Source organism: Melopsittacus undulatus, chromosome 7, assembly GCF_012275295.1.
Source record: "Melopsittacus undulatus isolate bMelUnd1 chromosome 7, bMelUnd1.mat.Z, whole genome shotgun sequence".
NCBI lineage: Eukaryota > Metazoa > Chordata > Aves > Psittaciformes > Psittaculidae > Melopsittacus > Melopsittacus undulatus.
In genome coordinates, this window is record NC_047533.1 from 27,979,156 (window position 1) to 28,004,134 (window position 24,979).

Sequence of the window (24,979 nt, forward strand, 5' to 3'; positions counted from 1 at the left end):
ATTTCTACAGGCATCCCTGCTCCTCAGCACATGGGAGCATGGCAGTGCTTGGCTACCCTTTTTACTTCATAACGCTAGAATACAGCAGTTTCAGCCTATACAGCCTGGCCCCACAGGCTTTATTTACAGCAAACATTCTGAAGCCAGTATTTTAATTAATTAATTAATTTCAAGAGAAGGTCTATGATTACTAATAGAAATCTGACATAGGCAGTAGCATCTAAAGATAAATTCCTACCCTGAGAATGCTGTTAGGCAAGTGGCCTCATTCCAGCTCATTGCGGACAAGTGCCTGCTTCAGAAAAAAAAATCAAATTTGACATTAGTTGGCATCCTTCTGTTGACAGTTTCAGCAATGAAACTCAACATGGAGTTGTCACAGAAGCAGAATTTCTTCCCTCAGTAAGTTGGATTAGTTATATTAAATCATTGCAGAATTTTGAAATAGAGGACAGAGAAAGATTTTTTGGACATTATGAACTGAAGGCGTCAAGGCTGCTAAACTGCTTCATAAATGCATAAATCACTATGTAAAGGGGGCATCAGATGTAACGCTGAGAAAAACAAATATCTTTGGCATAATACTATGAAGTTTGTGGTCCTGCATTATGTGTGAATTTTATCCCAAGTGTTTAATTTGCTTAAATTCTGAGGACTGGATAATACATAACATCATAGGTTTTCTCTATGTATGTAGCTGAGGGAAATGTGAGTTAAGTCAAGGTGTCATTTCTGAACTGGCCACCCTCAGCCTCAGTTCTGAAGCAATCAAGGCCGATTGGTCTCTGGTACATTTCTAAGCAGCCTGCAGAGTACTGCACTACAGCTGGGTTTTAAACTCAGATTCCTTTTATTCCAGAAGCCTAATGGTGTACTCTTTGCTGCAGCTCATTTATTCCAATTCACTGTAGAGAATCATACTTGCTGTCAGTGAAAGGTTATGAAGCAAATTAAGGAGTTTGAAAGGTGATTAAAAAATCAAATGAAACAAAATGTGGTAACTTATTAGTTAAAATAAAGCCATTTACCTCACATACATTTTAATGTCAAGCACATCATTCATATAATATGAACCCCAGAGAAATTACACAAAGTAGTTGAATGAAAAAATAAGGAAAAGGTAAGTGGTACGTTCATACCTTTGCTTTCTCACTGATACCAATTACTTCACTTCAGGATAAAATTTCAGGTGGTTTCTGTTTGTTAAACTTCCTTTTTAAAAAAAAAAAAATAAATTAAATTGCTATTAGTTAACCATTTATTGTCTGTTCAAGAAAATGACAAATGTTGAAAATAAGCATACTTGGAAATATGCACACATACATAATTCTATGAAGAATTTAGTATCATTACCCTTAGTGCTAATAAAAATACTTTAAGAGTTGACACATTTCATGTCTTATTGCTGAGGAATCATAATAAAAATAAGAAATAATGCACAAGTGTCTACATGCCAGTTGAACCATAGTTAAGCAATGGCTTTTTGCTCTTCAGACTTGTATCAAATCAGGAAAGAAGAAACTTTCACACTTGGAATGGGCTGGTGAGTGTTTTGTTTTTCTATGTTGTCATTTTCAGGCCTGGAAAGTTTGTTTCTGTAGCATTTTGAAGATAAAAGGTGCTAAGAAAAGCAGCAAATGCTAGTTACAAACATTATAGGGATTCTATGAGTAAGAACAGTGAACAATTGTTTCCACTCTAAAGCATTGCTCTATCTCTTCATAACAAACAACTAACCCTGTGTTTGAGTGTTAGACAAAGAGAAGGAAAACTAAAGACTATTTATAACCTAACTGTGCTTATGTAATTTCTGTTGAAAGGTCAAAAAATGTCTCCTGCATTAAACTTTAGATCAGTCTTGGTTTCATCTGGTTATACACTATAACATTTTTATTTCACTACATAAAATAGGAAGCTATTGTAAATATCCTCTTTGGCTAGCCGAGGCTTGGACTTCTGTAACATTTTCCATCTGACCTTCTCAGAGTACTTTGCAAACAGTCTCTTAGATTTGTCAGATTGTGGGTGGCAAGTTAATATTAGCTTCTTTTACAAAGCAAGAAAACAGGCAGCAGAAATTTAGCAACTTGTCCAAAGTTACACAGGAAAGTTAGTAGCAAAACTGGGACTCAAATATCTATCCATGTTGTGCCACAAAGAGGATATTGCACTTCCTCTCCAAAAATCTTAGAAAATTCCACAGAGGGTTCATTTATGTTTTTCTTGTAATAAACTGTGGTCCAGAAATAGGTAATCATCAGTTTTGCTGAACAAGTGTTTGGAACAGAATCAAATTCAGGATACATTTCCAGGCAATTAAAGGGATATTTTAATGGAAAAGGCAGCTAAAACAATACTCAGGTTTTCCAGAAGGTGGGAAAATATATAATAAAAATTGAAAAAGAATTTCAATATCCAAAATGTTTTCAGTGCCAACAACGGATGTTTAGAATCTTACACACGTTTTTTATATCTTGTAGTCACATTAAATTATGCTTTACAAAAATACCAGCATGTCTTTAATGGAATGGTCAATATACAGATACAAGCATGAGGACTAAGGATTTTCCATGAAGCTTGGCCTCCACTGCAGAACAGATTGGGAGCTTTAGCAGAATGCCAGATGCCAACTTGCAGTTCACAGGCTGAGGCTGTAGTGCATTGCTCACAGCAGGTCCATGGAAGCCACTCTGTTTACACCTGAAATTATAATGGGAAGAGCAAGTTGCAGTCCCTGAAAAATTCATGGCAATCCATAAGAAATATGGGGAGCCTCCCCATAAATTTGGGGTGCCCTTAGTCTAAAAAACAAAAACCAACGTTGGAATCATTATTCTTTAAAACTGTCAGCTTCAAAGCAACCCCTACCCAACACTTTTACAAATTACCGTAACTATTCTATGATTCTATGAAATTACTTCTCTTGATTTACAATACAGTAAAATTTTACCTTTAGAACCCTAACAACAGCAAATTCTCAGAAACTGCTCTTTTACAGAAGAAAACAAAACACATTTATGGCATCTAACTTTGGGGTCTTTTTTGGGGGCAGCAGACATCAGATTTGAAAGTGAAGGGCTGCAGAATAAAATAGATGCAAATACATTTATGTCAGGTTGTTTTATTTAAAAAAAAGAATGAATAGGTAGAAGGGGCTAATATATAGTCATATAGTTATATAGTGATAAACATGAAACAGTCTATTTTATGTAAAGGCAGTTGAGGCCTTTAAAGTCAGCTTGATGCTCCATAATGGTATGTTATTATCTCCTAATACCTCATTCCTGGCTTTTTTCTTCCTGCTTAATTATGTTTCAAAAAAAAAAAAAGTATTTGTAGTTTTGAACAGTAGCAGTAACAGAACTCCTGTGCATTGCTTCAGCAGTTTACATAGCATTACCCTTCCCTGACACTCACTACTCAACCAAAATTATTCCCTAATTTTTGTAAGGTAGAAGCTTGAAGAGTGGCCTCTTTCTCAGGTATTTTATTCAGCAAGGGGAGTTCACTAGAAAACTTTACTGGCATTTTTCTTACACAAAATGTGCTTTCAGTTGGAAAGATACTTCTTGAGTTCTAATCATACACATTGGCTAGAAAGAGGTAACCAAAATTTTTTGCCATGTGAGTAATTTATCAAGTTAGAAGAGACTCACTGAGTAGTACAAATAACAGAAAACTTAAGTTTCTAACAGAAATGTACTGGTATTTCTGCCTCTGGAAAGGAAATAACAATTCTGTCTTGCCCTCCTCTTCTTCCCTAAAGATTCCATTTATTATTTTTGTTCTATTCCACAGGCTCTAATTTTAACTACCATACACTCTGATGACAAAATAGAAAGAGTATTTTGACAGCAGACAGGCTGTAAGTGGCATTTAGTCTATTTTCAGCATGAACTTAAAATAGTCTTTTCATTTTATGCAAATTGTGGCATAAATTAATCCAATTACATTTTATTACATTATCGCATTGCCATCTCAAAGTTCTAATCAAGTTAAAACAACAACAACAAAAAGGCTACATTGTAAAAAAGGCTGTCACATTGTAAGGTCCCAAACCTGCCAATTATTTAATGCAGACAGATAGTGTTGTCATCAGCAGAGGCTGATGGTCACATCAAGGTTTTACTTGCTTGGTGTTCCTTCATATCAGGTGTGGAAAAAGACTGAAATTTAAGTGAAACTGTAATGACAATTGTGCATCACGGTGAACCCAACATGATGCTTTTAAACAAATGTCAGCTACAAGAGGTATCAGACCAAAGATTTTGAGATTCAATTCATGCATCACACAAAGACAGACTTGATTGATTAGAGCACCATTTTTCAAGATTTTAACAACTATGTTCAGATCACCACAGACTCCTTAAAAAGCTCAACACTAAATTCACAAAATAACTAAGGCACTCAGCTGCCACTTAGCTAATCTCAAAATGCTTCTCCAAATTCTTCTTCATGACTGTCTAAACCAGGAATGCCCTAATGTAAACAGACTCAATAATATCTACTGGCATGGTTGACCAGGTGTAGAACCTGCTAACTTTGCACACTGAAAAGAAGCAAAGACTTCTTCATCATGAGGTGACCAGTGTGGAACAAAGGTACCACCTAAAGTATCTGATTCTTCAGTGTAGTTCTTGTAAAAACTTCCCATACTACCTCTCCCTTTCTATATTCTCATGTTCACTATTCAAGTTCCCATGATAATTGAAGTTCCTGTAAATTCTGTTCACAAGACCTGCAACTCTCCTGGTTAACATCCAGGATCCATCTCAAAATTAAGCTGTGCTTGGACCCCACAGTAAATGTGGGTTTTCCCGCAAGTCCCCAAGATACACAGAGTTGGGGGCAGACTCAGAGCCCAGCTGAGAAGTTTGTACACGTTAAAATTAGAGGCAGCCCATTTCCTCCAACAAAACAGAAGCAGCAGATCTGCCTGCAGTCTTGTAGATAGTAACTCAATGGTTACAGCACTTGCCCAGGAAACAGAAGAACCCTACCTGCATGTACAGAGGATCAAATCCACATCTGACCCTTGCTAGGACAGTGATTATTCTACAGGGTAAGTTTGGGAAGGGACAGACAGGTCTGGTAGCCTCTGCATTCCTTCTCTTGAAGTTGTGCCACTATCAGACAAGAAAGTAAGATTCATGGAGCCAGAGAGAAGGGAAACAATGCGAAGTCTGTATGGGGAAGACAGAAGAAAGCTTGTGCAGGGGAAGAAAAAGGAGTAGGATTTTATCTGAATGATTAAAATTCTCATCTAGGATGGATACTGATCACTGATTTGCTGTGCTAACAGAGATGACTGTTTACATTCTGCACTGGAAAAGAAGAAACTGAGCATGACATACTTCCCACCAGCACACACAGTAAAAATGTAAAGGTTGGACGCCAATTAGTCTTTTTGGCTACATTACAAGAAAGGACTGATCCGACTTATGTGTCTAAGTGTAGAAAATTCTCATTGCAGAGAACCCCACTTGAAATAATGTGAAGTTCGTATCCATTGAATGACTTACCTAGAACCCCAGCACAGCTTTTGAACCCTGATTTAGTCATAATAAACTTATCAGAGCAGGGGTTATAATTGCAACCTTTTAAGAATCCAGAATTAGACAGAAGAGGTAACTAGAAGCACTTAAGAAACAGTTTCTAGACCTATCACTTTATTCTGACTATGTAACTGTTGCAGGCTGAACCAGATCAGTTTATATCTGCTGAGGGTAATGTAAACACTGCGGTCAGAAAACCTCAGAGGTAGTGGGCCAACCTGTTATTTTCTTTCTACACAACTTAAAGGTTACTTTGTTGGTAGCGACTCAGGGTGAGCCAATACCCACCGATTCGCATGGAGGCAAGAAGCTATGGATTACCAGCATCCACCTCTCTGTGAAGCAGGGACTTATATTGAATTCAGAACTGCACAGGAACATAGATGTTGTGGTTCCTACCAGCTTTGCTAGGCAACATTCAAAGTCTCTGTGCTACAAATTACTAATTCCCAGTTTATGCTAATCTGTTTGTACTCACCGTGAAACCTCATAGTATTATCTCCAGGCAGGCAGCATATCTCAGCTGAGGTAGCACACTAGCTGTTTTGTACCTATGTTGTGCACTAACTCGCAGGACAACAGGCCTGCTTCCACCTGTGAATGGCAGGTGTGTTCTAGAGCGAGCTGCATGTGCTGTAGCATCAGCAAAGGTATTAGCACTGAGGCTTATTTCAGTACTCTTACACACAGATCCTAAACCTCCTAAAGCAGGGCTCAGTTAGGAGTTTAGACAGAGATCAGAAGTACTTAGCTCCTCAAAACCGCTACACAGCTGCTACTTCACACCGAAGACGGTTTTGTTTCTCTGTGTTAAAGACCTCCTGCTCCCTGAAGTTCGGCCTGGGCAGAGAGCGACAATTATGTCCCAGCGAAGATTAGCGCCTTGTCATGACATAGGCCGCGGGTCCGCCCCTGACTGACCGCCGCAAGGAGAGCGACTGAGTCACCGGAACGCTCCTCCCTGAAGCATAAGGCCTCCTCCCCACCTCCGACAGCAGCGATCCGGGGGAACTAGCCGTCTCCTTACACAACACAGCAACCGCTCCCCTCAGGAGCTGATCGGAACACCGGTACCCGGGCCAAATGCCACACGGTCCACACGCAGCTCCAACCCTACGCTCTAGACATCACGTGCTCCAGCTCCACCAATAGGCAGCGGCGCCCTCCCCAGCGGGTCTCGCGGGAGCGGCAGGATCCTATTTAAGGCCCTGGAGGCGCTTTTCTCCCTCTTTCCGTGTCGCCTGTCGCTGCGGTAAGGCGGCTGCGGGAGCGCCGGGTTCCTGACGGGCGGGACAAGGGGGCGTCTTTGCTGGGATTTTCCCTTCACATCTTGCCCTCCCGGAGCCTGGCGGTGCTTCGGGGAGTCAACACAGGGGGATAGATTACCTTTCCCTCACAAAAACCCAGTGCGGAGCCTTCTCCTCCGCCCTGCATCCTGTCGTGAGGCACAAACGGTCCCGCTCCCTCCCTTCCCCGGATCCCCTCCCTCTCCGGGCTGACTTCTCTCTCTACCCCCCGCAGTGTGGAGGGACGAAGGCAGCAGGGAGCGTCTCATGGCACCGGCAAGGCCGTCAGATGGCCCCGAAGGCTTTGCCCGCTGGGCGGCCGCGTCTGGCGTGAGCAGCAGGCACGGGGTAGTAGGCCTTGCCAACGGGGAGCGCTGGGGATCTGGAGTCGTGCCTTTGACAGCCCATAGGTAAGGGGGGCACATAAGGCTGACCACATCTCTGACTCTAGGGCTGATTAGATGAGGTTTGGCATGTCAGAGACAGGGCTGTGAATCTGAGACTTCCTACCACTTGTAGACAAACTTACCTGAGAGTGCTGGTCTGCATTACTGTGAGATGAAGTATTTGTCTATACTTGTACCTTTTACTTATAAGTTACACATATAAATCTGATTCAGTGCATTGGATTAGTGGTTTTTTTTTATAAACTGCATCAGGAAAAATAGTCATAACCTGCAGTGTTCAGGGTTCCAAATGCTGTAGGCACTTAAGTTCAAATGGACTTGGCAGCTTTTCAAATAAGCAGAAGTCACTGGTTGCATAGGCTTTTGGCCCAGACTTCTACTATGTCTGCAACAGTAACTTGGTATAAGTTTTGGTTGAGGCTGTGTATCATTTGCTACAAGATGTATATACCTTGTATAGGAAAAATGCAACAGTAAATTGCCTGGTAAAGATCAGTCTGTTAAATCTAGAAATATACAGCTTGCTTAAGGATGGTGTCAACACAAAGCAATTTAGGCTAAAAAAAAAACATTTTTTATGATTAGTAGTATATTTTTAAAGATGTTAAAAGACTTATTAAAACAATCTTCAACAGACTGAACCAGTGGCTACTTTTTGCACTAGGCTGAGATTTGAAAATGAACTTTGTAGAGTATGCCCTTGAGAGCAGTTAATTCAGCACAATAGCATAATAGGGGCTTTAAAAAGGTCTGTAATAGGACAATATAAAGTATTACGGTTTTAAAGTTTTCTTTTGTTTTGTTTTGTTTAGAGGCCCCACTTAGCAACTTCATGTTTGAAATATTCTAAATGTGGATATCAAACCCAAAGTGGAAGCAATGCTCAGGACTTCTTAGGAACATATAATACCTTCTGCTAGAAGGTAAGTGTGCTCCTGTCTAATGACAGTTGCAAGTATTTTTACAAATTGCTTTCTGACAATTCACAAATTTCAAGGAATTTTTAATACCTCTTTTGAGTAAACTGCAAGTTCAGATCCTAGTTAATAATAATTTTAAAAAATCGTGCTCCAATCTACTCCCCTTTTATGCTTTGCCCTCTTAAGTCTTGCAGTGTCTTAAGTGGCCAACACAGAGGGGTATAAAAGTTCTCTCTCAAACCCAGAGATGAGGTTGAAACTCTTCTTTGGATCATGCTGAGAGAAACACATTCATGACACTCCCTTCCGGAAGCTAGTAAATCAGCTTCATTAATAGCTTATAGGTAGGCTTTGATCTGTCATCTGATTATTATGCTATCTAAGCCTTTGTATCAATTTCATGTAAACCTTTTTCAGGTTTCTCAAGTCTGGTGCTTTTATGGACATACATGATAAATGTCTTCAATGAAAAGAGTTCCTTGAAAATTGGTTGATCTCCGGGTATGTAGTGTAAAAGGGATTATCAGATGTTAGTGGATGGGTTGCTTTCTGTATCTGAAGTTAAATTTATCCTTTACCTGAAAACAAAACAAAAAAACCAAACCCATCAAAAGCTCAAGCTTAGGTCAGTTACCTCTTTTGTTTATGCAGGATGCTGACTGCAAATAAAATGTCTTTTACAGGGAGAAAATCAGCATGTGCAAGGGACTTGAACTGATATTAAACATCTTATGGTTTCAATGAGCGGCCAGTGCCTGAACTCATACTAGATGGCTTCAGTTGTCACCTGCAGTGTATTGTCTTGAAAGTGGAATTGAGACAAGCAGCTGCTAAAACTGTCCCTTCAATGATCATGTTTAAACAGGAACCACACCATTTGTTGAAATGGGTTTCTTACAAAAACTCATGTAACTTATGTCTGTGGATTAATTGAAATAAAATATGAGAATGCTACCAGAAGTTTGTGTGTTCTGAAGATTTCTTTTTAGGTACTACCTGTCTTTAAATGCTTTGCGTTTTCACGCAGAAACATTTTCTTACATGCAAACTTGACAAGTTTATCCTTTAATTTACAAATCTATTGAAAATGCACTCCTTATTATTCATCTTTTATTCTGAATGTCTGGTCATGGTTTTCTGAAGTATTTTAGAATGTAAAAGCACTGGGATAACTGCCCACTTCTAAGTTATTTCATTAGGCTGCATTTGCATATTCTCCAACTTAGTGAAAAGATTGTCCCAAACTTTAGAAGAACAATTATCCTTAGCAAGCATCCCATCAACTGTCCATTTCAAATAAACAAAAGAAAATTTTGCAATATTCTATGTAAAGAATGACTGCATAGATCCTCTGAGAGAAAGATCAATATTGTGTTTTTCAGTTGCTTATGTTTAAGCAAATACTAAAAACTTTTTTCCCAGCGGTAGGAATTGAAGTTATTTGTGTGCGTCCTATTACTAGCCTTAGAAAGCAGAAGCAAGGACATAAGACAGAAGTAGCTGCCAGGCACTCCCCACTGCCTACACAGGGAAGTCAGTGTGGTTTTAGGGCCAAATTCTTAGATACACTTCATTAGATTCAACCCCTCTCTGGCTAGGAAGTCTTCTGGTTGTTGTCTCTGCTTAACTATAAAGTGGTGTCTTTTGTGGTCTTGTATTTGTAGCCTCCTAGGCTTATGTAATTCTTGTCCTCTGGACTTGTGTTTTAATAAAAGATGAAACTGATTTTGAAGGGTATACAAAAGTACTTTGTATTAAACCTGTCTGACAACTGTCTGGTTCCTGTTATGAGATGAAATGAATCATTTTTCTGCAAGTCTTGTCAGTCATTTTATAGACATTTGTCCTCTGCAGTCACAATCAAGGAATAAGCTTTAGTCTACTCAGTCTTGCCTTATGTGAGCCTGGTTTAATATCTGATCCATGCTGCCCTGTCCAGGTTTTTAAATCTTGTTTCTTTCATGTTCCATACTAATTGATGGTATTTGACATAGATAGGCTTCTAAATGTTCTGTCCTTTTTTCATTAACTAGTAAGCTTGTTTACATTTGGTAGCTTATGATGATATTTTCAGTGAGCTGTCTACACTTCCAGAACTTTCTGGAGGGAGTGGAAGCTATACTGGAATTACAGTCAGAGTTTTCCTTTCCAGACCCATTAGCCAGGCTACAAATATTGTTAAAATCCATCTGTGGCTCTGTCTATGAGGATCTTGTCAGAATCTAAGATCTTTTGAAGTCCGCAGCCGTGGTTAGTTTTGCGTATTCTGTTGGGTTTCTTTTTTTCACATTAGTCGAAGCTAAAAACAGAACTTTGAAATCTTTTCACTTAAGAAAACTTTGTTCCTCTCCTCTCTGAATTAATGGCCTCAGTATATAGTGGGGGTCCTTTCTCTTTCATGGTAGCTGTCATGCCCTTTGACTTATGTTCTGTGCTTAGGTGCTGACTCCTGGGGCTTGTTTAGGTTTTTTTGAGGCATTGCTATTCAACTTCTGCTGTGCAATTGGTGATTAAAAGTACCACTAAATTCTAATGACTTGGTCTTTATTCACAAATTTGTTCTAAAATGTTCCAGGCAGGCCCTTGTTCATTCATCCCTGGTTTTTAAAAACTTTGGGAAAATAATCTCTATCACAGACAAATCATTCATTTGGCTTTTGTGGTGCAGCCGTCAAATGCTCAAAGACTCCTTTCATACTTGTTCATTTCTTGGGCTTGCAAATTCTTTTGCAGACTGCCTGCTTGTGATCTGTTTGAAGAGATTCTGTTAATTCTTGTATTGTTCCTTAAACATTGCTGCTGTTTCAGTATCATACAGATTTAAACTGGGTTTTTCAGTTTTGCATCTTGTTTTGACATGACTTGCAGCTACTGAAAGGTACAGTTTCACATTCCCGATTTAAAAGTGCTATTATTTTGTGTGTTTTGATTTGCCCATAAGAGTGATTAAAACTTGTCTTTTAAGCAGCATTCTATCTATTTAGCCATACTGCACCATTTTTAACTGGTATTTTAAAGTAGTTTCATTATTTTGCTCCTTTTTTTTCCTTTCTTAAGAGGGATAAAGTTGCCTTCTTCAAAGAAGTTCAATATAGAAATGTTTTAGGATGTACTGCTTTCCACTACTGACAGATAAAGTTTTGTTTCCTATCAATCTTTCTGTTGCAGAAGATAAGCTTTTTCATATTAGTGGCTTACATGCTTTTAATTTTACTGGCAGTCTGTTATACAAGTTAGTGCAGTGTTAGTAAAGTCTTCGTTTGCTGCAGCTATTAATGAAGTACCCACATGCCACTAAGTGATAATGTTGCATGTCCACTCTTTGCTGTTCTGTCTTTCTGAAATATCTGATCAGAAAGACTGATGGAGAGAGATAATTGACTCTTAAACATGATTGTTATCCTGATTTTACACAGCATAAATGGATTCATTTTGCTGGGTTTAGTACATCTGGAGAGAGCAAGAATGAAAAAAGTATACTTGAGACTTCATCCATGGCAAATGCTCAAAGTTTCACCTACCTCATTCTTAGGCAGTTTTAAAGCAATAATTAAAAAATGTGAAGATTTTTTTTTCAGTAGAACTGGTTTAATACAAAATCAGATTTAGAGTTTGTATTTTAAACTAATGAAGTATCCAACAGTTTCATGGGTTTATAAGGCTCATGACTTTTACATTTGACTATGATCACTCAGTTGGGGCCATCATTCTATGCTAAAAGCTCATTTTGAAGGAACTGGTTGGCATAATATGTCACTTGAGAGCACTCTGTTGTGTGACTTCTTGTGAGTAGTTATACTAAGAAATTGCTTATCAACTTTGACTTGTTCCTATTACATCTTCAGACTTTTTGGAATATAAATATGTTGGTTCAGGGATCATTCACCTAATTAAATTTATGATATATCATGTTAAAGTAGTGAAGCAAAACAAAGGGATTAGTATTAGTCTAGGCATATGAAGTAAGTCTAAATCTGTCCTGATAAATCTGATAACTTTATTGTTGTATATGAGCTCATTCCCCCTGACCACCACCTTGGGGGACTGTATACTTGAGGCTGTGCAGTTTGCTAAGAGAGAGCAGGTTTGTATGAATCCTCTAAATGAAGTTATAACATTGAAATTTTTCCTTTTATTACTCATTGGAAAAGTGAAGACTAGTGGAAGAAAAAAAGCCAAGTTTGTTGGAGAGCAGTCAAGGACTAACTAATTGACTTACACCACTATAGATTTGTATTAACTAGCCTTGTTAGAGGCTAAGTAATATAAACAAAACTGTCATTTTATAAATTTTTGTATGTATGGTTTGCTCAACAGGGGTTATATGAGAGTTTGGGGGAAAATAAAGATGGAAGAAAGCTATAATATAGCCTTTACTCTGTACATTTGTGTTTATTTTGGCTATTGATTGCAAATGTAGGAATGCTGCTTTGGCTTTTCATTAACTGAATCTGCAAGAAGGTTAAATTTGTTCAGAAAGACTGAAGATTGTCACAGAAGGTGGAATATTTTCATATTTCTGTATGCGTTCTGTGTTCTAGCAGGCAGTTGAAAAGCATATTTCCTACTTCCTTTTTAGTAATTTGTTACAATTGTTAAGACTCAATGATCAAATGTGGGTAGAAAAGCTGAAGAATGAAATGTGCTTGAGAAGTAATATGTGCTGAGCTCTGGACTATGGTTTTCTGTACGCAGGGTTACATGCAAGGGTCTGGCAAGACACAAGAATTCTTATTCTTCCCTTTTTTTTTTGAATTGGGAACAGTTGGGGGACCATCTTGGAAGCCTGGTACTCCTCAAGAAGTTTAGTTCTTATGAGCTTGGCAATATCAGAATTTGTGTGATGACTTCTATGTAGTAACATAGGTTTGTAATCTGCAGTGTTTATACTGCTTTGTTTTTAAGAATCTAAAGTTTAGATGCAGGTATTAATGTTAGAGTTAGGTTTATGGCTCTCTGTGGCCTTACATTAATATATCATACTTACTGATCTTCAGTGGAAAGCTTAGAGGCAATGCTCAAGTAATAATGGCTACTTAACTATTCGAGTTGATGGTTAGTTGCCTGTAACTTCCTTATGTTTCCTCATGCTTTCACATAACGTTACAGTCATATCCAAGATTTCTCATTTTATGCAAGGGACAAAATAGCAGTAGAGTGAGAGTACAGGCTGAATGCACTTGTATTGGAGAAACAACAGTTGCGCACCCCATGTATTCTGGTTTAGACCAATGCAGGCAGACATTTCTTACAAAATTACAGATTATGAGATGGAAAACCTCTCTTCTTGTGGTCATTAGCTATCAGATCTATATGGAACATGTTTTAAAGCTTTCTACATTTGGTTTCTGATGCAACTCACGCTGGACTTTTCCACACATCAATACTTTTGCTTATCTAAATAAAGGTGAAAGCTGCATGACCTTCACTGATGTTCATTGCTGCAAAAGAGGACCTTTTCTGTTCAGTGAACTTTGATGTAAAGATGAGAGTTTTCCTCCTATGCTTTGATATTTAATTTCTACAGTGTTGACTCAGCACATAGATGCTGAATGCTTTAAGACTGAAAACACTCAGTCTTTCGGATTAAAAAAGGTATACAGTCCGACAACGACTTGACATGTTCAGATTGTGTTGTGCTTACTGTATGACAGAAAGCTAATTTAATTCACAATACAGTCTAAAAATGTATTTCAATTAAATATACTTTATTAAAATAATGAGCAGCAGTAATTGGAAATAGGTATAGGCCTATCAAGAGCAGTGTGCACAAAACCAGGGGGTAAAAAAGTGCTGGAATTTCCTGCTTTTAGCACTAGCTGGGTTTGGAGATGATAGGTCATGGGGATATCTGGTTTGTTTAATGTAGCAGGTGAGGTCATTTTATTTCCTTCTCAGTGGTATATTGCACACTAAAGCAGAGGTGGTATGTGGCCTATGATTCAGAGTGTTTTTCAGACTGTCTCCTGACAAGTTAAGGGATTGCATGAAAGTAAATTATATAAGGAAATTTGGCTTGGGTTTTACAGTGCTCTTGCCATTGAGTCTTAGTGCAGATGATGTAGGAAGATGAAGTCCCAGCTTCTGTTTGGCTATATCATGATCAGTGCCTTCAAAATAGAATATTATCTCATGTAGTTTGGAAAGTGAAAGAAAATCGATTGCAACTCTGTAGGAAAAAAAAAAAAACCCCAAACTGCAAGCTGCTTGGAAAGATTGATAACTAATGTTCTCAGGATTTCAGTAATGGATCCTATTAGGTTCATCACTTCATTTTTTTTCCCCTCCAAAGTGTAAACATAAAACACACACAACACACTTGACTGATTCAGTAACCAGAAGTGAATAAGGCCAAGAAAATATACAGAAGGATGCAGTCTGTGTTCAGAAATACTGTGGACTCCTCCACATACCCAGACTCATGATGCTGATTTCAGGTCCAGTATGGCACAAGGTTTTTAGAGCTGCTGTTATGCTGTGACATCCAGATACCTCTGGACTTTTTCAAAATCCGTGTTTTAGACCTTGCTGCTGCTGTTTCAATTTGCAGATAGGTTATGGCCTCTCTGTCCTCTGCTGTGGGTTATAGCAGACAAAAACCCAACAAACAGGTAAGTAAGTAGAAAAATAAAAAGAAAAAAAAATATAAAAAGAAATCTTTTCTGCTGTGCTACATGAAATCCGGGATTTTTATCTACACATATTCGTGCTATCAAGAAAAGATGGAAAGAGAAAAAAGGTGTAATGATGGAACTCATAAATGTGCAGTAAAAATGTGTGCTTTTGTAGCAACAGTAATGTGAAAATGATTAAAAAGCAGCCCCAAGTACTATAATATTATGTCCCTCCTAGATTTGAGCTATTACTGCTTATACTGCATAAAGAGTACTTTCATTGGAACTGTGTATCAGCTGCACTCTTTCCAGTTCTCCACTACTCCTTGTTTGTGTGTTGTTGAAGGCAGAGCATCAATAATTTTTGGCTTATGCAAAAAGATGTTGCCAGGTCAGTATTTTTATATCATTTTGTAGTAGGAATAGCACCCCAGGTTTGTGTACTTTAACTATAGATCGTTTTTCCTCATAGGGCTGCAGATGTAATAACAATGTGATCTGATTCCCACTTTTGTCATGTTAAGACTGAGAAGTCTCACTGATCTGAGCTAGATCTCATCTACCCTCTTGGTTTGAGCTGTGAAATAATGGTCTGAACTGCTGTGGCTCCTCTCCAACAGTGTTTTATCATATGTGTTAGTTAAAGGAAACTGATTGTACAAATAAGTAACAGGGTGACCGTTTTTACTGCTATTGAGGTGCCGTACCTCTGTTTTTTCTTCCAAACTGAAGTTTTATTGCTGTACCTTTTTTTATTCACAGTATTTCATGTGTTCTCACCTGATTTGATGTAAGACCTTGCAGTGTGTCAATTACCGTGAGTCGAAGCAGAAGGAAGTTATCAAGGTACTTCTGTAGCTTGGTCCTATTAAGCTCTACACAAAGTTCCTCAGACTGCCAAGTTCTTTCCAGTCTACTCAGTCTACAGTCTTCCTCTGCAGTAGCCATGATTTTCACTTCTGGTGGAGCTTCCTTCAATCAGTTTATAAAACTCAGTAAGTTTATTACAGTGTTTGAGTTTTGTTGTTGCTGTTTCTCAGAAATGCTAAACAAAAACCCCATCTTCAACTAACAGAATATGGAGAGCCACCTGTTATCTCAAACTGCTTCACCACACTATGAGTTACAGTGCTGCTTAATTCTCATTAAATTGTTGCATTTTTATGAAGTTGAGATTCAATGAAACTGTGCTTGATCACTTGAGCAGAATCAGCCCCCCTTCCTCTCTGCAAAGCTCAGTTATCTTTCTGTGGTTGTTACTGATAACTTAATGTCTAAATTGATTTGAGGTGCTGTCCTCAGTCTTGCCTCTTTCTTACCCCAGTAGCTCACCTCACCAACCCTGCTCTGTGCTGTGCTACCAGGTGCCCAGTTTGAATGTTTGGGGTTATATAAAGTTGGGTTATTTATACCATTCCTCACTAATCCATACGCTGTTAACCTGAGCTCATCTTTAATCTTGTTCAGCAAGATATGACAAGTTTTTGGCTTAACTCATGCATTTTCTTAATTACCTTTGGTTTTTGCTTTAAGAACAGTGATCTTTAATCCTCTGTATAAGTGATCTGTCCTTTCATTGTGGCTTCTCAGTTATCTGTGAATTATTCCCATTTCACCATTTTCTGTTTCATTCATACTGAGTCTACCTTTAGAAGGTTTTTTAATATCTTCCCAGTATTTTGTGTTAGCACAGAGAGAAAAGCTCCCTTGAAATTTCTAATTGGAGTCTTCGAAGTAGTTATAGACTGTGATGTAAGTGCCTTTAGTTTTATTCCATTGGACTTCTTCATAGTTTATATACATCTTTATTGCACTGAGATTTGAGTGCAAGTCAGACTGCTCAAGAAGGTCTTGTACAAAACAGTAGTGCAAAATGTTGTTGCCATTTTCTTGTGGAAAAGTAAATTAGAGATGAATATTTCATGTACTGAAAAGGGGGTGGAGAAGATTTGGTTTTGCTGCCAAGTAAATTATTTTCAATTGTCACATTTCAGAGCTCCAAGTAAGAATATCATATGGATCATCTGTTTGCTTATACTCCCAGCTGCCACTCATTCTACTCTGGCAGAATTTCTCATGGTAGAGCCTATAAATTGCATGTTTTGAAGTAATTTAAAATAAAGGTTTTGAGGGTAGGGTGTTTCAGAAGTATTCAGAACTGGATTCTTTCCAGTCTTTTTGGAATTAGAGTTTTACTGTCAATGTCGATAGAGCAAAATTTGGCCAGTGGTGAATGGTTTGCAAATCCCACTGCAGGTTACTAAAATCAAAATCATTGGTATTCCTTAATCTCTTCAGGTGGCAGGGTGTGTTTGGTTCAGAAGGGTAATTTGCAACACTGAAACTGTTGATAATGTAATTCCATACTTATGTCATGAAGCCAAGAGGTACTCAAGGAAATACAAAACACACAGACACGGTTCTTTTAAGATGTTTTAGTTCATGCCCCATGTATCGTCAGATGCACCACACAATATAAGTAGTCTTGCAAATATTAACTATTTTAGTAGGCAGGATCTTGATTTGAGGATATTTTGTTATGATGCCTTTCTTCTAAGAATCTGAGCTGGTCCTGTGTAATACTTACTTTTTACCTTAAAATACAGCTCTAGAGGTAGAGTCACTGTTTGCTGTTCATACCCATAGTCTAGCACACTGCAGAGCCAACCTGTGAATGAGAACAAGCACTGAGCTAAAGAGTTTTAGGAAAAGATGAGTTTTATATAGAGAATGGTGTGAAAGACTTGATCTAGAATACAAGGACAGTCTCAGATTGCTGTGTACATGCTTTAGCGTTATTGTTGTAGCATTGCTAGGGTAAAAGAAAATCCTATTTAAACGATATGCCATTAATTGTAATGAAAAACTAGATATAGCAGAGTTAAAATAATTAAACAAATCTACATAGAGAATGATAGTTTGAGGAAGCACCATGAGATGTTTGAAAAACAGTTTATAGCCGTCACATACAGGGGTGTAATTCCAACTTTAATTTGAAGCTGGAAAACTACCCCCAATTTGATTTAAGTTTTTTAGCATGGACTGAAGAAAAATGTAGATATGATTGTGTGAATGTTACTGAAGAATGAAAGCACAGAGTGAAGATGCAGTGGGCTGTGTTTCACCTGTTGTTTAGGAGTCTTCAGAGCTGGGTTTGGTTGCTTTTGTTCGAAATAACTCAATAAACTCCATTAACTGAATGCCACTTGTGGTAGGAAGTCCATTCGCTCAGTCCCCTAAAAACATTAACTGAGGGGGGAAAAATGGTCAAAGCCCCTGCTAAGAGATGCTAAATATTGTTTGTGACAATGTAAGCTTTTTTCCACCAACAAAGTATTGATGCACAATGAATTACAAAATCAAAGTCAACATGAGAATTAGTTGGTGATCAAAACTTATCTGGAGTTGATATAGTGTTGGCAAGAACAGAACGAAACATGGACCAAAATGTTTTTAGAGAGTTGCAGGGATAGCCTGCAGGACTGGGATGCTGTCATGGATACATAGTTTTTAGGAAAGACAGGCCAGGAAGACAAGTTAATGGAGTTACTCTTCATGTGAGACAGCAACTCTAACTTGGTTTGCCTAGGGGTAGATGAAGAATGAGTCCAGAACTTATGGGTAAGAATTATGGGGCAGACTAGCACAGGTGACACTGTTGTGTGCCTGTTACTACAGGCCACCTACCTGATCAGGAAGTCAATGATGCAGCTGAAAGCAACCTCATGATCATAGGCTCTAGTTTTTATGCAGGACTTCAACTACCCTGATAATCTGCCAGAAAAACAGCACAGGTGGGCACACACAGTCCAGGAGGTACCTGCATTGATAACTTTTTGACACAGCTGGTGAAGGAGTCAATAAGGAGAGGTGTGCTGCTGGACCATGTACTAACAAAGTTTGTTTGGGGATGTGAAGGTTGGGGCAGCCTTGGGTGGAGTGTCCATGAGGTAGTGGAGTTTAGGATCCTGCAAGGGGGAAGCAGGGTAATAAGTTGAATTACAGCCCTGGATTTTAGGAGAGCTAACTTCACCCACCTGCATGTGGTGCTATGCAATCTGCTCTAGGTGAACTTGCTTTAGCAGGGGGGTTGGACTAGATAATGTCCAGAGCCCGCTTCCAGCTTCAACCACTCTGTACTTTTGTAAAACTCTGTATGTCTAGTCTACATTGGAACTGAACTAGTCCTTCTTCTTGTTTGATAATCTATATATCAAAACTAGAATTGTGTCACAGACCTCTCACATTTCTGATCTGTAACTTAGCAAGAGGGGGGATATGCAGTACAAGTCATTGGTTATTGGTGTCTGTAGGTTGATATTTTAGGAGTCTGAAATATACTTGGTTCACAAGCATAACCTAAAAAGGTGTCCAAAACACAAGCTGTATGGTTAAGTGTATTACATAACAACTCAGTAATGTTGCTCTAAAAGCTCACTTGATCTTTCTAATCTTGGATAATTTTTCCCTCCAAAATTATTTGAAGGCAGCTTGTCCAGAAAACAAATTGTGCATTTTGGTAACTGCTGTTAATTCAGCTGGAATAAAGTTAGGCTGATATCATCTCTGCTCAAATTCAGTGGGAGCATCTTTGAGTTTTCAAATGCCATTGGTTGTATTGGTGATGTGGTTTCTGTCCTCATGTAACTAGAAACAGAGCCATTTGAGATCACAGACTGTGGTTCTTTGCTCCTTGTTCAGCTATAGCTCTGCTGAACACAGCTCTGGGGGTTTTACCACATCTGCTTGTTGCTTTTGATTCCAAGCTGTTTGCAGTAGGTGTGCTTATGTAAACATGCATACAGGAACAATCTGCACCAGGACTGGATGGTTACCGAACCTTAATCAGAACAAAGACAGAGGACTCATCAGGAATGTAGGTCCCAGCAGGCCCAGCTTCTGGGGGCACTATATCTCTGGGAAAGAGGCAGTGAGGAGGAGGGTAATGGAAATGGATGGGACCTCATTACAATTTTCATACCTGTAAAACTATGCTCTCGGACTCTTGTAGAACAAGAGAAGGGTACAGTTCCCTCACTTGGGAGTTAATTTTCTGTTCTCTCCCTAGAACTGCAAACTTACAAATGAGCCTGAAAGGCTCAGTGCAATGGAAGAAAGTCCACTGTAATTTGTACAGAATTAGTCCATGCTGTGGTAGCAGAAAGAAACATCGTAAATAAGTCTACAGGGAGCACCATGAAATTGCATTTAGACTTCTTGCAGTATGCAAATTAATCTGCTTAGACCTAATTTTGTGGGGGAGTTTGTGCCATGAAGTCTGTGTATACCCCAAGGGACCTGGTTCTCTGTAGTGTTGGGCATCCAGCAACACTGCAAGATATACAGCATTAATGTCTTAATAGTAATAATAATTTCTACAACTGTTTTAAATAGCTGGAATTGTATACAGAGCAACAGAAGCAAACATGTCTCCTTATAATCATGCTTCTATAAATAACTGATTTTACTGTATTGAGTAAATTAGTTCCTTCTTGTGTTACCCATTACGTCATTGTACCCATGATACAACAGTCAAACACGTTGACTAGCCAAGGACAAGTGTGCTTTTGATAAAAGGTGTCCTTGTGCCTTATTTGCTCAGGGCACCTTAACTGTTACATTCTCTGCATATGGTAACAGAGCTGCTTTTATCAACCAGTTGATAGTTTATCGCAGGTTTACCCTTATTCACACAATATGAAAGAAGCTTCCAGAAATGAGAAAATTCTAGTGGGGTGTCATATATAGGTTTTTTAAAGCTAATGAATTGTAACAAAAAAGGATTTTGGTCTTATGAACGAAATGTTCATGTACCAAATCCAGGACATTTTGTATAATATAACAATAATTATATTGGAACACTGGTACACAAAAATAACGGCATGTAAAGTGTCAAAAAAATCATAACCTTCAAGGCTGTTGTTACTAGAAAATAGGTCAATTTGCACTGTTTTTAAGGATGTTTGTGACCTTTCTGGTAATGATCTTATTGGCTTGTCCTTATTCAAATTACAATTCTATTTCAAAAATAACACCTGGGTACATTTGCTGTTCGAATGCTGAGGTGAAGGACAAAAATCCTCCTGAATGCTTAATTGAATGAAACATTTCTGATCCACATTTGTGTTGCTGGTGATCGATTGTTCTGGCTTAGCAGCTCTGCTGGCTGCATACAAATTCAAGGTACCAGAGGCCTTTTCAATAAGCACACCAATTTAGTTAAGCTGCCTAAACTTCTTGTACCTTTTCCACGTTCCTAATTTAAATTGGCAGTACTTGTGAATGGTATTGGGTTGTCAGCACTACAGAAAAGAACTGTTCTTTTTGTTCGCAGAACTAGTACAGTGTGAGCTTTCTCACCTGGCGGCACAGGATGACTGTGGCAACGAAGAGGGAGACGTTCCCATTCTCCATCTGAAGCAAGAGCCACAAAGGACAAACAATCTTATAACTCAGCACTAGACTTAGCAGAGGAATTGCTTCTGAATCCTATGGATCCTGGTTTATGCCGGTAATCTCTGAAGTTTTTGCTGGGGAGACAGTGCACTGTAACAAAAACCCATCTACAACAAAGCAAAGATCAATACACAGTGTTTGCCTTGCTTGGTTATATGTAGATAACTCTTGACCCTGTGCTCTTTAGAGGAACTAGTAACACCACAGCTATCTTCCTGTACTCATGTGCCTTTATATGAACCAAGCAATCTAATTAATGTATTTATTAAAAAATGTGTAAAATCACATATCTCCCAGTACATCTGATGTACCTTATTTAACTGTTAAAGAGCAATCCATTTATATTTGAATCACCTTCACATTAGTAACAATCAAGAGCAGAGCGGCAAACATGTATGTTCTGAAGTTCTTGCTATCAAAGCCATCAGATTCTGTAAATCTATTATCAAGATTTCTTCATCTTACCTAGAAACATTTCAGTCCTACAGATTATCACATCACAAAACCTGGCTACTTTGCCATTCTGCAAAAGGCTTTTTTTTTGTGAGCTAAATAAAACTCCAAACCTATTTCTGCTTCTCATGTGCCAATTAGAAAAGCTCTGTTCCAAAAATACCCCATACAGGTGGCTGTAGTGCCCAGGAAGAGTGTGAAGTGGGTGTCTGGTTGCCAGCATGATGGTTTCACCACACTGGACGTGCTGTTCCATTGAGGCTCCTGAAAGCTTCTGGTTTTAGTGCTGAATACAGTTCAGTTGGGTAAAGATCACACTGAGCACCACCTTGAAAAGGGAGTATTTTTGGCAACTGCTGCTGAGATAATTACTTCAGGTCTAAACCATTGCTTGTCCCAGTAACGAAACAGGCTTCCTGCACCCCTTCACATGAAACAAGCTCTTTGTGCAGCTCCTACTTAGCTGGCAACTAACTTCCTGTGCCTCCCTCCATCTCCCTTCCCAGAGCTATCCTGGGGGTATCTCTCCCAGTCCTGGACTTTTAATGTGATACTTCACCTCCATCAATATGTTCTCCAGCAAGGTTGCAGCACAGAAGGGAAGGTGAGCAGCAAATTGGCATAAATTCTCTTCCCTCCAAAATCTTAGTGTTTCATGCCGCTGTCAAGTCTTCTTCCTGCTACCCACCTCCATCCCTCCTCCTCACCTGGTGAGACCAGGGAATCCATAATCCTGCTACTCAAGGCACAGAATGCTTTGAAAAGAAGCAATGTAGTACAGACTCATGCATCTTTTTAAAAACCATGTACCTGTTGAACTCTTTACAAGCTGGTTGTAAATTGTTTCATTGTTTACTGATTCGGTTGTGTATTTTTCACACAGGTTTGCTCAGCAAAGGAATGTTTCCATTTAAGTCTCTTGGCAAGGTGGAGCAAAATCGTGGCTCGCAAAATCACTTCTGTTCACATTAGAAAATGCTTGTTACTATTATTTGTGAACTTTGGATCAGGAATCCTTTGTGTTGCATGTGCTCCCCAATGACTGCTGTGTAATTAGGTCCTGATGTTTTGGCAGAAACAGCTGGCTCCCCAGCCTGCTGCCAGACCAGCGTGCTCCCTGGTGCACCTGCACAAAGCTTCCTGATAAGGCTGCTCTAATCGGCACCTGAAGGAATGTGGTGTAGACTGGCAGCAAGTCGCCGGAACAGTGGCTCCACTGTATCCCCAGTTAAGGTGTAACTGATATATAAACAGGAAAAAAAGCTGACTTTTTGTTTGTAACAGGTAGTGCATGGAGTTACTGGATTAGATTCGTATTTTGGAAAGAGCAAATTTCAGTTGCTTTCAAACACTTAGCTTTGGTTTGGTCCTGCAAACCTAAATCCAGGAAATCTTACAATTATCAGATTTTTATTTTTGTCTATAACCTGCAATTCTTCTCATAGATAAGGACAAATTAATAGTTTCCCCTTTTTTTTTTAAATTAGGAATGAATTATAACCATTATTTCCAAAGTATTGTCTAGCACTTTCTTTTGAGTAATTACTTGTCATACATTGATACTTAAGTTATCAGCTAAGATCCAAGTCACATTCTGCTTAATTCTGAACATGCTTCTTGTGCTCAGGCAGTCTGCATTTTGGTAAGCTACCCAAATAAAACATATTAATAAGAGAGAAGTACATTTCTTACCCAAACACAGGTCATTGCAGAATCACATGGACCAGCAGTTAAGCCAACATGATTCAGTGCAACTGAATCACTGTCTGAACTAACTACTGCTCTCCACAGTCCCCATTACACAATGGCTCTTCATCAGATGTTACAAGAAGTAGACCAGCACCTAAGAGAGTAATTGGTATCCATGGCTCCCTTCATTTAGATAACTTGCAGATGCAAACAGATATTCTGCAGAAGACAAGATTATTCCTTGAGCTAATTTTTCTCAGACATCCCATATACTTCTAGCTAAAGAGTTACCAAGAAATCAGAACAGAGTAAGAGTGAGAATGGGCCTGGCTGACTGATTCTGTAATTGATGGATGGTGTGGCTCTGTTAATTAGCAGGCTGTATGCTGTGTAATGCTTCTTTCTTTTATGCCCTACAGCACTGTAGAATATACAGAACAAACTGAGGCATTGTCTTGACATGGCAAAAAAACATATATAGGAGCCTTTTTAAAATCACAGCCTATAAATTGCTTTTTCCCCCTTCCAATATCTTAAAACCAGATAAGCTCCTAATGAAAAGCTTTCATATAACCTGCTTCTGCTCTCCAAAAAGACAGACAGCAGAGCACCAGGGCAGCGTAACTGTGAACATACCGTATCTCCTGGTGACTTGAAAACGTTTCCTGGCTAAAGATGTTTTCCTGACTCAAGGCTAGACCTAAGATAATGTAGCCACTTTATCTGAGTAGGTTTGGAGTCTCGAATCCTCTATGATAGAGCAAAGGCTGCACACCATTTACACAGCTACAGTGAAGAGCTGTGGCAGCGAGGGAATCAGCAGAATCTCAGAAATCACTCAGAAAACATTCCTCACCTTGTTAATCTGTTACTAATGGGGTGGATGCATTTTTGTCTTTTATTTTTGCTTACATTCCCAGGTGTCTTGGTCTATCACACTTCCTTTGAGACTGTGTAGACTTAAAATCATAACTCAAGTTAAATCCCTGACCATTTTAAGCTTGCTTGTTGGTGGTCCTGGAGTATCATTTGATGCATTTGGCAATGATTTAATTGTTACCTTTTCACACAAGGTGAAGGAAAACAACAGAACATGCTGCTTTCTGAATGTTATTCCCCAGATTTTGCAAGAGTCAGCCTCTGACCCAGGCTGTATCTCTACCTTGGCAGGATGCACTACTGCATGAGGGGACCCATAAAGGAGTCCCACTGTGACATGATCTCAAGGTCACCACTTCTGCAGTCTCAGAGCATCCAGCTCTGGATAAATCACAGCCTCACAAACCTTTCATCTGGCCTATACATCGCCACTGCAACAATGAGTTCACAGTGATATTAAGCAGAGGAGGAGATGGCCATAAATGTGACCTAGCATGTGTGCTACATGTCTTTAGTGGTGGCACCAGCTCCCACCAGGGAGGCTTCTGAGAGTCTTAGGGTTCTTTTAAAAAGGTTAATGAGGGAAGGGAGGCTCCAGCATTGCAACTGAATTTCAGAGTAACCTCCACCTGATTACTCCTAGTTCTCTTGCTGAGGGTGTGGAGGTGCAGCTGATGTGTTTCTCCAAGACCAGCTATGTCCTACTGCATTATTCATGGA

General features: G+C 39.0%; 3 long non-coding RNA genes and 1 other non-coding gene across 5 annotated transcripts; 2 read left to right on the top strand and 2 right to left on the bottom strand.

The window, feature by feature from the left end:
* Positions 1 to 1,240: 1,240 nt before the first annotated feature.
* LOC115946521 (uncharacterized) lies at positions 1,241 to 6,678 on the bottom strand. Its single transcript, XR_004080577.2, has 2 exons — positions 6,034 to 6,678; positions 1,241 to 2,700 (listed from the first exon to the last, which is right to left on the bottom strand). It is a non-coding gene; the product is annotated as an uncharacterized lncRNA (long non-coding RNA).
* Positions 6,679 to 6,768: 90 nt separating this feature from the next.
* LOC115946514 (uncharacterized) lies at positions 6,769 to 9,128 on the top strand. Of its 2 annotated transcripts, XR_004549855.1 has the most exons (5): positions 6,769 to 6,807; positions 7,077 to 7,251; positions 8,061 to 8,171; positions 8,586 to 8,669; positions 8,852 to 9,128. It is a non-coding gene; the product is annotated as an uncharacterized lncRNA (long non-coding RNA). The 2 variants fall into 2 exon arrangements; XR_004080569.2 differs by lacking the exon at positions 8,586 to 8,669.
* On the top strand, positions 8,342 to 8,459 carry LOC115946523 (small nucleolar RNA SNORA26). Its single transcript, XR_004080578.1, has one exon. It is a non-coding gene; the product is annotated as a small nucleolar RNA SNORA26 (small nucleolar RNA).
* An 8,119-nt stretch (positions 9,129 to 17,247) lies between the features above and the next one.
* LOC115946516 (uncharacterized) lies at positions 17,248 to 21,306 on the bottom strand. The gene is made up of 3 exons (XR_004080572.2): positions 21,143 to 21,306; positions 17,908 to 18,031; positions 17,248 to 17,450 (listed from the first exon to the last, which is right to left on the bottom strand). It is a non-coding gene; the product is annotated as an uncharacterized lncRNA (long non-coding RNA).
* Between the last annotated feature and the right edge of the window lie 3,673 nt (positions 21,307 to 24,979).